Raw genomic sequence first — 16,061 nt, forward strand, 5'->3', positions numbered from 1 at the left:
TACTGTTTTTGTATAAGATCTTGTCATTTCCAGCCAATCACAACGTATTGTTGAAGATTAAATGTTCTAGCACTTTGCGTTCCCTCTACATTCACGTAAAACATTTGTGATGTGTGAATGATGATAAATTCACAGAACTTTGTAAAGAAGTGATGTGATGCTCACGCGCCATAAGTCTCCCCAAGTGAGCATCATGCATAAGTACAGTACAACTGGTGTTAGAACAAAGCAGTGAGCTTGTTCCCATTTCATCAGTCATATGTGCACTTGTGTGTTTATGTGTACAGACAGCGCTATGCAATTTTATCTTATGTATAGATTCATATGAACACCACCAACATAGCACAGACTCCCTCTGAGGATGGGTCTCTGTGCTGCTTAGTTTCTGTCAACTTGACACAAGCTAGAGTCACCTGGGAGGAAGGGCATTCAATTGAGGAAGTGCCTTCACCACAGTGGGCTGTGGTAGTGTTTTCTTAATTATTGATTGGTGTGGGTGGTGATACCCCCAGGGCAGGTTGGCCTTTGAAGTATAAGGAAGGTAGCAGAAAGTGAACATGGGAACAAATACGTAAGCAACATTCCTTCACACCCTCCACAGTCCATGAGCTCCTGCCCTGGCTTCCCTTGATGACAGACAGTTACTTGGAAATATAAACCAAATAATTCCTTTTCTCCCAAGGTTCTTTTGGTCAGTTTTACGACAACACCAGAAAGCAGAGCAACACAGTCCCTTTGAAAAGGTACCTTAGATGTAGGTAAACCATGCTACACCACATTACCCACTGATTAATGGCTGAACAAGGACTATTGGAGTCTGAGCATTGGTAGAAGTAAGAACACTCTAATGGTTGGCTACTCAGGTTCTCTGATCTTCAGGCAAGCTTTATTTGTTAAAACACAAACAAAATATCATTACAATGTACCTTTTTTGAGATAATGTACTTTTTCTTTACAGAAATCCTATACCAGGTATAGTTATTTATGGAGACATAGTCCTGTTAAGAATATCTGCCTTTCTAAAAACATACCCAGAAAACTGTAACTTTTCCTTTCCTTTTTCTCTTCCTAAGCATGCTTTCCCTGACTCTGTGGGCTTCCTTACGCTGTCTCTGAAGCTCCCCACACTTTTCTTATCAGGTGGATTTTCTGTCCGCTACCTGGCTTAGCCTCTATTACTGAACATACATGCTTAATTTAAACTGCATGGTTTTCTCTCTTCTTCTCCTTCATCTTCCTACCTTGGGGTTGTTGTGGGATATTTGTACACTGTGTGAAGGTGCATTGTTGTGACTGGTGTAATAAAAGGCTGAATGGCCAATAGCTAGGCAGGAGATACAGGCAGGGTTTCCAGGCAGAGAGAGGAAGTAGAAGAAGATAATCAAGGTACAAAAGAGACGCTGTGGAGAGGTGGAGAAAGTCAAACATACAGAATGAAAGAAAAACAAAAAACCGTGTGGTAGAACATAATTAATATAAGTCTCCATGGCATTTTTGTGAGCTGGTTGCTAGAAGAAAAATCTATCTACAGGGGTTTTTATTTTAAACACTGATAAATTGTCCTCAAGCTTTCTTCTGAGTCAGTTCTTACGTTCTTAACAAGACTAGGAAACCTGAAAGAGAATCTCAATACCCAGGTGACACGGGGCCTCTACAGTTTCTGTTGGAGCAGGTAAGGTCTGGATACATTCAAGACTCGTGAGTCCATGGCCTTTATCTGTGAGCTCCCAACTGAGTGAGGGAAGGAAGTGGTGAGAAAGGCTGGAAGGTGGGCAGGAGCCAGATAATGAAAGGTCTCATAAACTGAATTAAGGAGCTTGGATTTTAATCTCATCTGGTAAGAGATAAAGGCAAAATGGTGGGTTACATTACCTGGCTAATCCAATCAGCTGACCTAGTGCCTAGAATAGATTCAGAAGAAATTAAAGTGGAGATGAATGAGGCTTTTGTTTTTTCTTTTTTTTTCCGTTCCCAAGGAGAGAGTAGGAGATGAAAGGTGACATAGTAGCTTTTGTGATTTAGAAATAAAAGCCAGTTCCATTGATGTGATTGTTTCCATAGTTTATCCTTTCAGGTTTTAGTATTAAATTATATAAAATTATATGAAGCCTTATTTTTACGATCAAGAAAAAATGTGCTATTTTGATCTGAGATTGTAGTTACTCTTTCCTCATAAATGTGCGAGAACTCGCATTTTACTGACTTTTTGTGGTTTTACTTGCTCATAAAAAAAGGAACATTTAGTCTCTAAAACAAAGAAGAGATTGCTTAATATTTTTGTTTAAACCAGTTATTAAATGTCTGTGGCAAAATAACAAGCTTTAGTAAATGAGGGCTCTGTTTCTGCTTCCTAACAAGGAATTAAAGCGCTTGGAACTCTGGGGATGTGGTGTGTCTACATCTTCCACATTGGATGGCTAGCCTATCCAGACAGCTAGTCACATGGTGTGAGGAAGTGTGAGCCTCGGAGAAGTCCAGGCTACCTTCCTTTTTGTTTCATCAGCGTCGCAAACCCTTATCCCAAGCACCAGATTTTCCATCAGGTCTTCATTCATTCATTCATCAAACCTTTACTGTGCACCTCTTTTATAATTGGCACAAGACTAGGGATTGGGCATCCAGCTAATGGAAAACAAAACAGATAGACTCTCTGTTCTAATTAAATCCATAGTTTAATGTGGGAAATGACTGGCAGAGAAGCAAACATACTGAGGAGTATCCACAGAGGATCGGTGGCAGGAATTACAGGCGCACACTACCATACCTGGCAGTACTATCCACTTCAAATCACCACTGTATTAGTTACAGTAACCAATACAGTGTATATATTGTGAGATCAGTTACACTGCAGTTTTAAGGAATACTGACAAGTATACATAGAGTTGAATACAGATACAAACGTTCCCGCCCCACCCGCCACCCCCGGGTTTCTTGTAGGTTTGGCTGCTTTGGAACTCACTCTGTAGACCAGGCTGGCCTTGAACTCACAGAGAGAGATCTGCCTGTCTTTGCCTCACCGAGTGCTGGGATTAAAGGCATGCACCACCACAGCCCAGCCCGAACAAGACGTAATTGTACATGTTTATAAGGTACAGTATATTTTAATATATGCAAAGAATATATAGCAATCAGATCATGGCAAATAACATATACATCACTTCAGACACTGTTTATTTGTGTTGAAAACATCAAAATTCCTTTATGGACAGGCTGGGGGTTAGCTCAGTAGTCAATATTTTGCATATACAAAGCCCTGGGTTCAGTCTTCAGCACTGTAAACACACACACACACACACACACACACACATTCCCCGAGATAATGTAATAAATTAATTGTTGTCAGTGATACTACAGTGCCATGAAAATTTCTCAAATATTTTGCACTTGTGGTCCACTGAATCACTGCAGAAGCCGTGATGTGGAGGCCTGACTGGCTACTTGTGAATGTGCTTCTGATGGTGACACGTAGGGACAATGATCGAAGTATCAAGGCTGGTCACACACCTCAGAGAAGAGATTCACGGGGAGAACCCACGGAGTTTTTAAGCAGAGTGAACAGGTTCTTAGGGTGTGAAATGATTCAACTTGATTTGGTGCTGTCTAGCACTAGAGTGTAGCCAGAGACGAAGAAGTTAAAAAGGTTGACAGAGTAGGCCCACAATACCCAAAAGCATATAACAGGAAGTGGATTGTTGTGTTTTTTTTTTAATTATTCAGATTAGGGCTTCTCTGTACATTGCTGGCTATTCTGGAATTTGCTCTGTAGACCACACTGACCTTGACCTCAGAGATCAGCCTGCTTCTGCCTCCTGAGTACGGGGGTTAAAGGCACGCGCCACTACCAACGGGCACAGAAATCACCTTCCTTTTTTCCCCTTTCTTTTGCTCTCTCTCTCTCTTTGATTTTGAGACACATCTCTCTATGTAGACTAAACTGGCCTCGAACTCAGAGATCCTTTGTCTCTGCCTTCCAAGTGCTGGCATTAAAGGTGTGCTATTTAAACTACCCCACCTGGCTATTTAAACAGGGAAAAAGTAATCAGATTTCCATTTTATTTATTTATTTATGTGGGTGTTTTTGAGACAGGTTTTCTCTGTGTAGCCCTTGCTGTCCTGGAACTTGATCTGTAGATCAGGCTGGCCTTGAACTCAGAGATCTGCCTGCCTCTGTCTCCTTAGTGCTGGGCTATCACATCCAGTCAGAGTTACATTTTTAAAAGGTTCTTCTGAGAAATGCAGATTTGTTTATTTTTATGTACAAGACATTTTCTTCAAAGGCTACAAAAGGGTCTGTCATCTTAGTTCTCACAAGAACAAACAGATGGCAAGGGCAGAGGATAGATTTCCTGTGGTAAATCCTTTAACAACTTCTGGCTGTTTCTCATGGGAAGGCATATTTATCCCAAGTCTGGAAGCTGGAACAGGAAGAAGGCTATTGCAGAGATTCAGGATGTATGAGACGCATTTAGAAAAAACTTACTGCTCAGACTTAATGTTGAGGGAAAAGAGGAATTAAGATAATTGCTCCTTGTCTTGGGATTCTGACTGAATAACTTAATACATGATGATAATTACTGAGATTGAGAGCATTGAAGAGGGATAGTGTGGGACTCTGCAGTCCAGAATTTCTGTTTAGGGAGAGACGGATGGCCAGTTAGTCAGAAATAAGAGCTGAAAGAGATTTTTCTTAAATATATAGTTACATAACACTTATATCAGTCAGGATGGTTTGGTTAGGTTACAGCAGCAAACACACAAGGTGGGGGTAGGGAGTGTGTGTGTGTGTTTTGTTTTATCCCTGCTGAAAGTTCACAGCAGGTCCAAAAAACTGTTTCCTTCATGTTTGCCTCAGCATTCCAAGCTATTTTAATCTTAGATCTCCACTTTTCAACACATGATCACTTTGGTGTGAAATAAGGGGAAGTTGATCGGGGGAACGAAGAGGCAGGTGCAACGTGGAACTTTCATTCACATTTCCGGAGCTAAAGTAAAGGATTACATAAATACATGCGCTCTTTCAAATGTTCTGGGGAAGCGGAACTAAGAATCCTAATGAGCATAAATAAATTAACCATGATACTTTACATATCAAATAACAAGGCAGAAATTAGGATTTCCCCCAAAGAGGCCCATGCTCCAGTGTTATATAGGGGCAGGGGACTTGAAACCCCAAATTCCAAGTTTGGATGTGTTAAATTCAAGGTGGGTTTATACAAATGATGTGTCAAATAAACAGCTAAACAAAAATGCTAGTAGAGATTTGAAATTTGGAGATTAAAAAGTATCTGGAGTTGGAAAGGAGGGTGTGGTCTTGTGGTCTACGGTGAGTAATATTGCTATGGGAAAACATTTAGTGGGTGATTAAGAGTAGTGTGGACAGAGCGCTGCAGACAAGTTTATTAAAGGGTGGTCTGGAAAGAAGAGGGAAGGAATGATCAGATGGAATGAAGGAATCAAGGGAACTTTTAAAACTAAGAGAAAGGAACTTTAAGGTATGTCTCATCTCTCTTCAAAGAAAACCCCTCAATTTGTGTAAGGGGTCACCCCCCCTTTCCTATGTCTCAACTCATCTTTCTCTACTGAATCAAACCTGTTAGTACTTAAGTATCTCTCATCTTTTAAAACAAAGCTGGCATTTTCCCAACTAACCATCGCATGTCATGAAACTCGAGGTGGCTCACGGGTATCACTCAGTTCTTTTACCATTCCACATTCTTCAGTGTCTGCACATTTAACTCTTTTTCTTGCCTAATTTCCCCCAAGGTTTTAGTAAAAGACTGTGACTTTATTTCCCAGGTCTTATCTTCCCAGCAAGGTATCCTTTGCCCAGAGCACATAGATTCACTCCATCCTGCACCACTGGTGCACAGGACCATACCCTGCTCCTGACATGAAGAGCATTCACAACTATCTGAAATTATTGTTTAACTGTTGTGTATATATGGTCAATTTCACCACACCAGAAAGCAAGTTCCAAACTAGACGTGAGACTGTACAGCTTTAATCCCAAAATGAGGCAGGTGAAGGCATAAGAACCATGGGTTTGAGGTCAGTCTGTGGACTACACAATGAGATCCTATCTCAAAAACAAACCAAAATGAAAGCCAATTCAAAGACACTTGCAATGCTTAATTGCGGGTAGAGGATGAACGTTGGGAGCATAAGGAGTGATCATTTTTCTCCCAGGGTGGGGTCAATATTTCAGAAATTCTGAGATATGTTGGTAGAAGGGTTGTGAACACAATGATAAAAATAATATTTGAAGTCATGGCAGCAGTGGCACACACCTTTAATCCTAGCGCTTGGGAGGGAGAGGTAGGCAGATCTCTGAGTTCAAGGCCAAACTAAGCACGTCAGACAAAGACTAAAGCACTGGACCAGCAAATGTGTCCCCTATTGTGATTCCAAGACCCTTTTCATGTTGTTATTAATAGGATGTGATTGGAGAAGTACCCTCTTGAAAACCAGTGGTTCTCCACACACATTGTCTTCACTATTCCTTCACAGTCTGTCAATCACTCAATAATTATTGAGTATTTGTTGTGTGTTTGACAGTGTTGTGGGTACTAAGGTGGAACTCTGGATAGATAGGGCACTGCTCTAGATGAATAGATAGGTTATAACCACATAGTTGCCAGGCCTAGGACCAAGATTAGGGGGAGGGTCATAAAAGCACCCCCTTTGATGATACTGTTTGTCTCAGTTTGAACCTTGCCAGCTCACTCAAATGTTGTTTATTTATTTGGATTTTTGAGACATATAATTAAAGAAATCAGTATTTTTTTTTCCCTGTGTAGCCCTGGCTATCCTGAAACTCACTCTGTAGACCAGACTAACCTCGAATTCACAGAGACCCGCCTGCCTCTGCCTCCTGCGTGCTGGGATTAAAGGTCTGCATTACCACCTCCTAGTAACTACTGCAGTTTTGTTTCTTTATAACTTCCATTTTTTTTTTTGAGTGAGGATACAGAGGTATCCTTATTTTTAACGTGGCTGGTGCCACCTAGTGGACATCTCCTCAAACAGGTTTGAATCTAGGATTTTTATTTACCTGGGAAAGGAAAAGAGTGAGTGAGGATGGTTGTTACAAATGCTGGCTTTGAGGCTAATTAATTTCACTGGCCAATTTCATCTCAAAAGTCGACTGCAGGCTGAGACAAGCATTCCTACTTGACAAAGGATACTAAGACAAGGAAAGGTTTGGGAAGTTTCCAAGGCCAGCCAGAGAGTAAATTGCACAGCCAAACTGTCAGTGCCCTACCCTGTAACTACTGTTCTGGAACATGAAGTCACCTGTATAATTAAAGAAATCAGTATTACATGTCTGTATACGGGAGGTGAGACGAAGACAGTGTGCTTTAGTACCCTGGAGATAATACAACTTAAATGCCAACAGGTTTCCATGGGAGCAGCTCGATTATCTCCTGGAACATTGATTTGAGCCCCACTTACATGCTCTCATCTAATCTCATCTAATCTCCTAATACCACAGAAAGTGGAGGTGGGGGCTGGCACGATGGCGTGGTGGGTAAAGGTATTTACCTGCCCTTCAGTCCTGACACCTGAATTTGATCCGTACAAGCCACATTAAGGTCGAAAGAGAACCAAATTACACTACAAGTTGTTCTCTGACTTACACACATAACATGTGGTTCATGCACACATATAATAATAATTTTTTAAACTGAGGGTGAAGATCAACATATAGAATTGGGGAAACCATAATAATTCAATCTTTAACACTAGAGTTTTAATTTTTTGCTTGTACATATTTATTTCAAATAAATCTAAAATGATTTCCAGTGTTTTATTGTACAGTAGTTTAGATACCAGAAAGCTTGTAAGAACAGTACTCGAGTGCAGCCACCTTGAACATAAGGCCGTATCTGCCTTACGTACACACTTGTCTCTGTGGCTACACATCTGAAGACGGTTGCTGCATTGCTTTATTCTGTCCTAACGACATCAGCATGTATCTCCTAACTCAAGCACACCATTATTGCTCAGGAAAACAATGCCTTCTGCAATTTCTAGCATATATGTACTAAAAACGTCTCCAGTGCCTTGTGCCCATTTTCTACTCATCTGGAGGCTCAAGTTTCAGGCATTGCATTTAGCTCTAAATCTCTTAGTTTCATTAACCTAGAAAAGTTTCCCATCCCTTTCCTCTACAAAACCACAGTTTTTGAAAAATAAAGGTATGATAATGGCACCACAAGTAGATTATCATTTGGAGAGTCACAGTGAAGTATTTACCAACGAAACAGGAAAGGATGTTACAGCAGTACGAGGCAGGACTACCTAGCCTCAGGTTTCGTTTGATTTACATGATACTTCTGAAAACTGTATGTTCATAACTCTAGATTTCGGCTTAAATTTTGAATATTTTTAAAATTTCAGTCAATTAAGTCCATGTGATGAGTTCATCCCATCAAAATATATGATTGAAAAGTTTAAAAATCCAACTAAAAAGCCAGTTGTGCACACCTTTAATTCCAGGATTTGAGAGGCAGAGGCAGGTGGATTTCTTTAGCTTGAGGTCAGTCTGGTCTACAGAGTGAGTTTCGCGACAGCCAGGGCTACAAGACAACTCCAACTCAAAAAACAAACAAAACAATCCAATTTAAAGAAAAATCTACAACATTCAAGTAGTGCATGATAATACAAGGATAGCACTTTAAGAATTACAGTGTGGTGGGTGGGCGTGGTATTGCACACCTATCATCTCAGCACACAGAGGTGGAGGTAGATGATCTAAGTCAACCTTGGCCATAAAGGAAGTTTGATGTGGGATCCTATCTCCAAAACAAAATATGCTATCCAGAAACAACATTTTCTGTGGTCTGAATGCTTATGTCTCCCCCAAACTCATATGTTAAAACATAATTGCCACGATGCCAGTATTAGGAGGAAGGGATAGTGATTAGGTTATGACAATATTACAGCAACCCCAAAAAGATGCTTCTCCCCTTCTACAATGGTAAATACAACTAGTAGACCCCATCAATGAACGAGAAAATGAGCTCTAACCCGACACTGAATCTTGGAACTTTCAGCCCTTAGAAATGCAAGAAATAACTAAGTTTACAATCTAACTAGTCAATAGTATCTTGTTGATGGGGAAGCTCAGCCAATCACATCTGGCTAGGGTGTGGCCACCTGGAGCCAGGTGGACAAACGGGGGTAGATAGGTGCGCGCTCTTCTCTGAGCGGTGCTCGCCATACCCGTTTGAACTTCGGACCTTCTCCGGTAGCGTGAATTTCCCAGTTTTTCAATTATTAAATTATATCTGTTGTTTTGAGCTGGTCTGGTTATTTTAGCGTACCTATCGAATACGCCTTCACCTACATCTTGTGATAACCCAAATGTACTAAGATAATTATCATCAGCACCAGGCGAGGGCACAGGTACGTACTTTCTTTCCCTACACTTTCATGAGTAGATAAGCAGCAATGTTTTTATGGCAGAGGGTACACTATAACCACAGCAGTCTCTGTCCCACCTCTATTCTAGCAATATCAGGAGCCTGGCTCTCCCTGCTGCATTCTCGTGGCTCACGTTATCGGACAACTAAAACAGGCTACTCAGCTGGAATGGGAGACCATAACGTCTGAAGAAAAAGCTAAGAGTAAAATTCTTCACGGCAGCTGTGTTGTCTTTGGTTCCCTGTGTTTCAGGTGCTTTCTCAACTCTTGTTCCTTAAAACTAAGGACTGAGGGGTGCTGGAGGGATGGCTGCTCTTTCAGCGGTCCTCAGTTCAATTCCCAGTGGCTCATGACTATCCATAATGACATCTGGTGCCCTCTTCTGGCCTGCAGAGATACATGCAGACAGAATACTGTATCCATAATTAATAAATCTTTAAACAAACAAAAAACCAAAAACCAAAGGCTGACTAGCTTCTGGCTGGGAGAGAAACCTGGAAGGAGGCATCTTGAGGAGGGTAGAAGGAAAGTAAAGGGGGGGGCACTGAGGATTGAACGGTTTAAGCAGGTAGGGTGGTGAGAAGCAGATTGCAGAGATGTGGGAAAAATTACCTGGGACAAAGGGAATATAAAGAAACTATATGGAATACCACTATCTTTTAACCCAAATAAAAACCACAAGAGATATTGAAGGGAGTTACAATACAGGCTCCTGTTAGTCCTCTTGGTTGATCACAAGATCATATTGCAGAAGAGACCACACATCTTGGTTGCAAGATATGAAAAACACACTATGGAACTGAATTGGAAACCTCCTCCGTGCTAGCTAGCATTCAAAGTGCTGGTAGGTGCTGTGCTGGCTGTTGGGGTGTGGGGTACCACTGGGAACTGTATGAACTAGAGCATCAACCTGCAGGGCTTTTACTCACCTGTGCAACAGTGTCATGACTGTCCTTTGGGTAACTAACTGCTTTCTGCTTGTATTTGAGGCCTGCTCCACAGAGGAGGGGAGTAACCCAGCCTGACACTATAAAACCCACTAATGAGTTAGGCCTGCAGAGGTCACAGGCTCAGAGGAGGACTTATGGTCACTTAAGGAAACTGACATAGCATAAAATTACCTTCTAAATTTGTGTTTATACCCATAGACAAAAGCTACTCTCAGCCTCATTCAGAGAACCCTCTTCACAGTGAATGGTAATGAATGCAGAGGCCCAAGGCTGCCAAAAATTCTGAGAATAAGTAATGGTTGTGGACTTAGCCCTAAGCAAGATATTTACATCACCCACTCAAGTCAGGCAACCTTGCAGAAGGGGTGAGAAGTATGTAAGAGTGGGAAGACAGGGTGAAGGACTGTGAAATGCTATTCTCTAGATGATACAAGGACAGTGGTTACTTACCCTGGGCTCATACAAACTAGCCTGTTTACAATCAGTCACGAGGCCCTACCCTTTCCTACTGAACTGCTGGAGAGTAATAGATTCAAGGAAAGAAGGAATTAATTGCCATCAGTTGTATGGACATGAATGTTAGAGATTTGTGGAAAGCAGGGTGATCGACAGGGATGGCATAAAGATGTGAAAGGTTGGCCTGTGAATGGTCTTTAATTGTTATGTATACAAATTGTGTAAGAACATATTTAAATAAGAATGACAAAGAAACGTTTTCTAATATCAATTTATTCAAACTTATAAAATGATATTTAGTACAAATTTTTAAATATAACTAGTGTTTGTTCTATAAGTGTTGTATTTTAAACTACTGTCAACTTGAGATATTAGTGAAGAATTAATACATGGCACTTTTTCCCTCTATAATTTTCCTGTGATGGGCTGCCACAATCTGATAAAGCATATAGTTAGCCAGTACATTCCATGCCCCCCTGACCCCTCTTCAGGGCAATATTTTAGTGTTTGTACTGCAGGGCACATGGAGTAACAAGAGGCTGAATCTTGAGTGTTTTGGTTATGGGTTTTGTGATGGGTATTATTGATTGCCAACTTGACTACATGGAGAATTTACTAAAACCCCAAAATGGAGTGACACCTATGGGACATTTTGTTTAATTTGAAGTGGGAAGATCGATTCTAATCCAGATCCTTGAGGTAAAAGACACATCTTTAGTCCAGATCTTTTGGGCTGGGAACACACACTTCTAATGGGCCACATCTTCTGCTGGAAGGCCATATAAGGACATGGAAGAAGGAAGCTTTTCTCTTTGCTTGCTTGCTCTTGCCTCAGTAACATTCTTAGGCCTTAGAGTCTACTTTTTTTTTGTGATTCCAGCATATATTGATGACCAGCTGAGACGTCTGGACTCTTATGGACTGAACAACTACTGGATTCCTGGACTTTCCATTCACAGCCAGCCATTGTTGGGTTAGCTGGACCACAGTCTATAAATCATTCTAATAAATCTCTTGAGATTAGTTCTGTAAGTTCTGTTACTATAGAGAACCCCATAGAAATTTTTATTTATTTATTTATTTATTTTACCTTTTTAAAGGACTTTCTTACAACATATTGGCAGACTCTTTAGAAAGACTGAAAAGCTTTGGATTCTACTGATGAGGAACTGTAGCTATGTCACCCCAGGAATCTCTCTCTCTCTCTCTCTCTCTCTCTCTCTCTCTCTCTCTCTCTTACAATAACCTAGTTGAGAACACTCATATTGGTATCCACAATACATCTGCAAACAGACTTTTACCTCTCTCCAGTTCTCCTTGGTCTACAATAAGAATGCCTCTTATTTAACAGTAGGTGCGCTCTGCCATGAGTCAGGATGTCTTGCTTTATGGGAAAACTTTGTTATTTCACCACTGGTTCAGACCTCATGACCCCTATTTCTATTTTCACAGCAGCTATTTCTGTGGCCACATGCCTCTCACAGAACACACTCATTTTGCGTTCTTCATCCACTCCAGTGAGCTTCTGACAGCCAGTGACTGGAAGGAGATATTCAGCTTCACCTTGACATAGCCAACCACCTAGGAGGTGCCACACAAAAAGAGAATTGTTTTTCGTTTCAATACTGGGGATTCAACCTAGAGTTTTGTGTGTATTAGGCAAACATTCTATATATCTTTATATATAGATATATCTGAGCTAAATTACCAGACCTTTAAATTTTCTTATTTTGAGAGGTCTCACTAAATTGTCCAAGAAGGCACTAAATTTGAGCCCCCCTCCTGCCTTAGCCTCTTGAGTAGCCCCAGGCCTAGGATCAATGCTCTCCTTACAGTTAATTCATACTTGCCATAACTGTGATCATCACCCGGGATCTCTGGCTTCTTGGTTCACTATCCTATCAGATACAATATTTTTCCCAATGTAAGAATGGTTATTTTTTTAAAATGTATCTTGTTGGATTGTGTCATTTATGTGAGTAAACCATATATTTGCTATATGTCTTAGACTGAAAATTTATTTTTACAACTTGCTTTTTCAAGGTTCCCTATATTTACATTTTTTAGCTGGTGTGGGATAATGCTCTTGTATACAATACTGTGGGATGATGCTCTTGTACACTGTGAAGATTTGTCACTTGTACTGGTTTACTAAAACACTGATTGCCCAGTAGCCAGACTAGGAGAATTCTGGGAAGAGGAAATGTAGTAATATGAGCGGTGGGGCTGCGTCCCTGGCACCCCAGCCGCCTGCTCGGCTAGCTTATGTGCCGAAATAATAACACACAAACTGTATTCTTTTAGACACTGCTTGGCCCTTTAGCTCTAGCCCTTACAGGCTAATTCTCACATCCCGATCAACCCATCTCTAATAATCTGTGAGCACTGGTCTTACCGGGAAAGGTTCAGCATGTCTAACCTGGAGGCTTGCTTCATCGCGTGCGTCTGCTTGTTAGCAAGCAGAGCAGACCCGAGAACACAGCGAGTCTAGTTGCCATCAAACAAATCGTAGCACTTTACTCCAAATGCTCCATTCAAAAGCTCTGTCTCCCGCAGGAGCCAGACAGAGATCGCAATGGCAGCACAGCCCCAGGAAGTCGCGCTTTAAAATGACACAGCGTTTTTTCTGCTACTGTTGCCGAATCAGGAAATCTCTCTACAGCACGCCATGAACAATCAGCAAAAATCTGTGTTAAACTCTCTCTCCCTTATTTTTAAGCCTTCTCAGGTTTTTTAAGTGGGTTTAGCCCCACGTTGGGCGCCAACTGTAGTAGTATGGGCGGCGGGGCTGCATCCCCAGCCCCCCGGCTGCCTGCTCAGCTAGCTTATGCCCCGAAATAATTACACGGACACTGTATTCTTTTAAACACTGCTTGGCCCATTCTCTTCTAGGCTAATTCTCACATATTAATTTAGCCCATTTCTAATCATCTGTGTGTAGCACCCCAAGGTGCGCTTACCGGGAAGATTCTAGCCTATGTCCATCCTGGGTCGGAGCTTCATCCCGGGAGCAGGGCATGGCGTCTCTCTCAGGCGTCTGCTCCAGAGAGGAGAGCTGTCGAGACTCTGAGCTCACTTCCTCTTCCTCCCAGCGTTCTGTTCTGTTTACTCCACCTACCTATGTCCTAACCAATAAAATGGGCCAAGGCAGTTCCTTTATTAGCCAATGACCTTCCTCCATCATTCCTTCCCTCCCCTCTCCAACATTTGTTGTTTTTTTGTTTCCTTGGTACCCATTCTGATTGGAGAAATTTTAATCTCCCTAATGGCTAAAGATTTTCAACATTTTTCATGTACTTTTAAATATATTTTGAACAATTTTTTTTGAGACAGCATTTCTCTGTCTAACAGGGTATCATTTTATAGACCAGGCTGACCTCGAACTCACAGAGCTCCACCTGCCTCAGCCTCCTGGGTGCTAAGATTAAAAGCATGCACCACCACTGCCCAGCGTATTTTGAACATTTTATTATATTTACGTGCATGAGTGTATTAACTGCACATATGTCTATGCACCATGTATATGCATTACCCATGAAGGCCAGAGAAGGCATATTTTCTGAGACTGGAGATACAGACAGTTGTGAGCTACCACATGGACACTGTGAGAGGACTTAACTGCTGCTGTTAACTGATGAACCAGCTCTTGAGCTCCCAGGTATTTATTAGCCATTTGAAAAGCTTCTGTTCAGTTCGTGTACCCAGTTACTGTTTATTGTTTGTTTCACTTTATGTTTTCTGGACGACATCCCCCTCGTCGGATTAGTTACACAGCTTTTCTCCCATTCTCTATTCTCTTGACTCTGATGATTGTTTTCTTTGCTATACAGCAGCTTTTTAATCTAAGCAATCCCTTGTGTCAGTTCTCACTATCATTTCATGATCTATTGGAGTCCTATTCAGAAAGTTGTTGCCTGCATCTGTATTTTCCAATAATCATTTCAAGGATTCAAGTCTTAAGATTTAAGCCTGTGGTTAATTTTGAGCTGATTTTTGTTTGAGGCAAGTTTTTCTCCACATATGTACTATGGCACACAGGCACAAATAAACATAAAAGAAAAAATGTAAAAAGAGTCAACATTAATATATAGAACAGTGCTGACCCAAAGTTTATAAATGTGAGAAGTCATTTTAATGGACAACCTGAAGCAACTAGCACATGTGTTTTGTTTGTGTGTACATACACATCCATACATATAATTTTGATGTTTTATTTTTATTTGGTTTTCTTTTTTGAGATAGGGTCTTGCCCTATAGCCCTTACTAGACCCAAACTTGACAATTATTCTGTCTAACCAGATAGTCATGTCCCAGTGGACTTTGCTTAAAGTGTATTTTCTTTTTATTGCCAGACCACTAATATCTTAATCACAAGCTAATGGTTGTCAAGGTACTTTGGTAGCCGTAAGTGTTACCTACATTCAGGGACACTACTAAGGACTGAGACAGAATTGTTAAACTTTGTAGACTGACTTAAGCTAAACCAGGTAAAATGTGTGGCTTACATAAGAGACAGTGATCAACTTGACTTATACTAATGATCCATATTGGAGTGCTAAGTGTAGACAGAGGTTTCTGTCCCACCCTGTCCCACAGCCATTCAGTTCCAAAGAAACACACAGAGGCTTATATTAACTATAAACAGTTCGGACTGTTAGCTCAGGCTTATTATTAAGTAGCTCTTAAAGTTTAAATTAACTCGTAATTCTTATCTATGTTTAACCATGTAGCTTGGTCCCTTTTCCTAGTACGGCATTCTCATCTTGCTTCTTCTGTGTCTGGTGACTAAGTCTCTGCCATTCCTTGATGGAGGAAGGTCATTGGTTAAATAAAAAGAAACTGCTTGGCTCTCATTGGTTAGAGATAGGTGGGAGGAGTAAACAGAACAGAACGCTGGGAGGAAGAGGAAGTGAGCTCAGACTCCACAGCTCTCCTCTCGGGAGCAGACGCCTCAGAGAGATGCCATGCTCCGCTCTCCTGGGCAGATGCACGCGATGAAGCAAGGCTCCAGGTTAGACATGCTGAACCTTTCCCGGTAAGACCGGTGCTCACAGATTATTAGAGATGGGTTGATCGGGATGTGAGAATTAGACTGTAAGGGCTAGAGCTAAAGGGCCAAGCAGTGTCTAAAAGAATACAGTTTGTGTGTTATTATTTCGGCACATAAGCTAGCCGAGCAGGCGGCTGGGGTGCCAGGGACGCAGCCCCGCTGCTCATATTACTACAGAT

Source organism: Microtus oregoni, unplaced genomic scaffold (assembly GCF_018167655.1).
Source record: "Microtus oregoni isolate MIOR12 unplaced genomic scaffold, Mior012 000009F_ref0000495, whole genome shotgun sequence".
Classification (NCBI taxonomy): Eukaryota; Metazoa; Chordata; class Mammalia; order Rodentia; family Cricetidae; genus Microtus; species Microtus oregoni.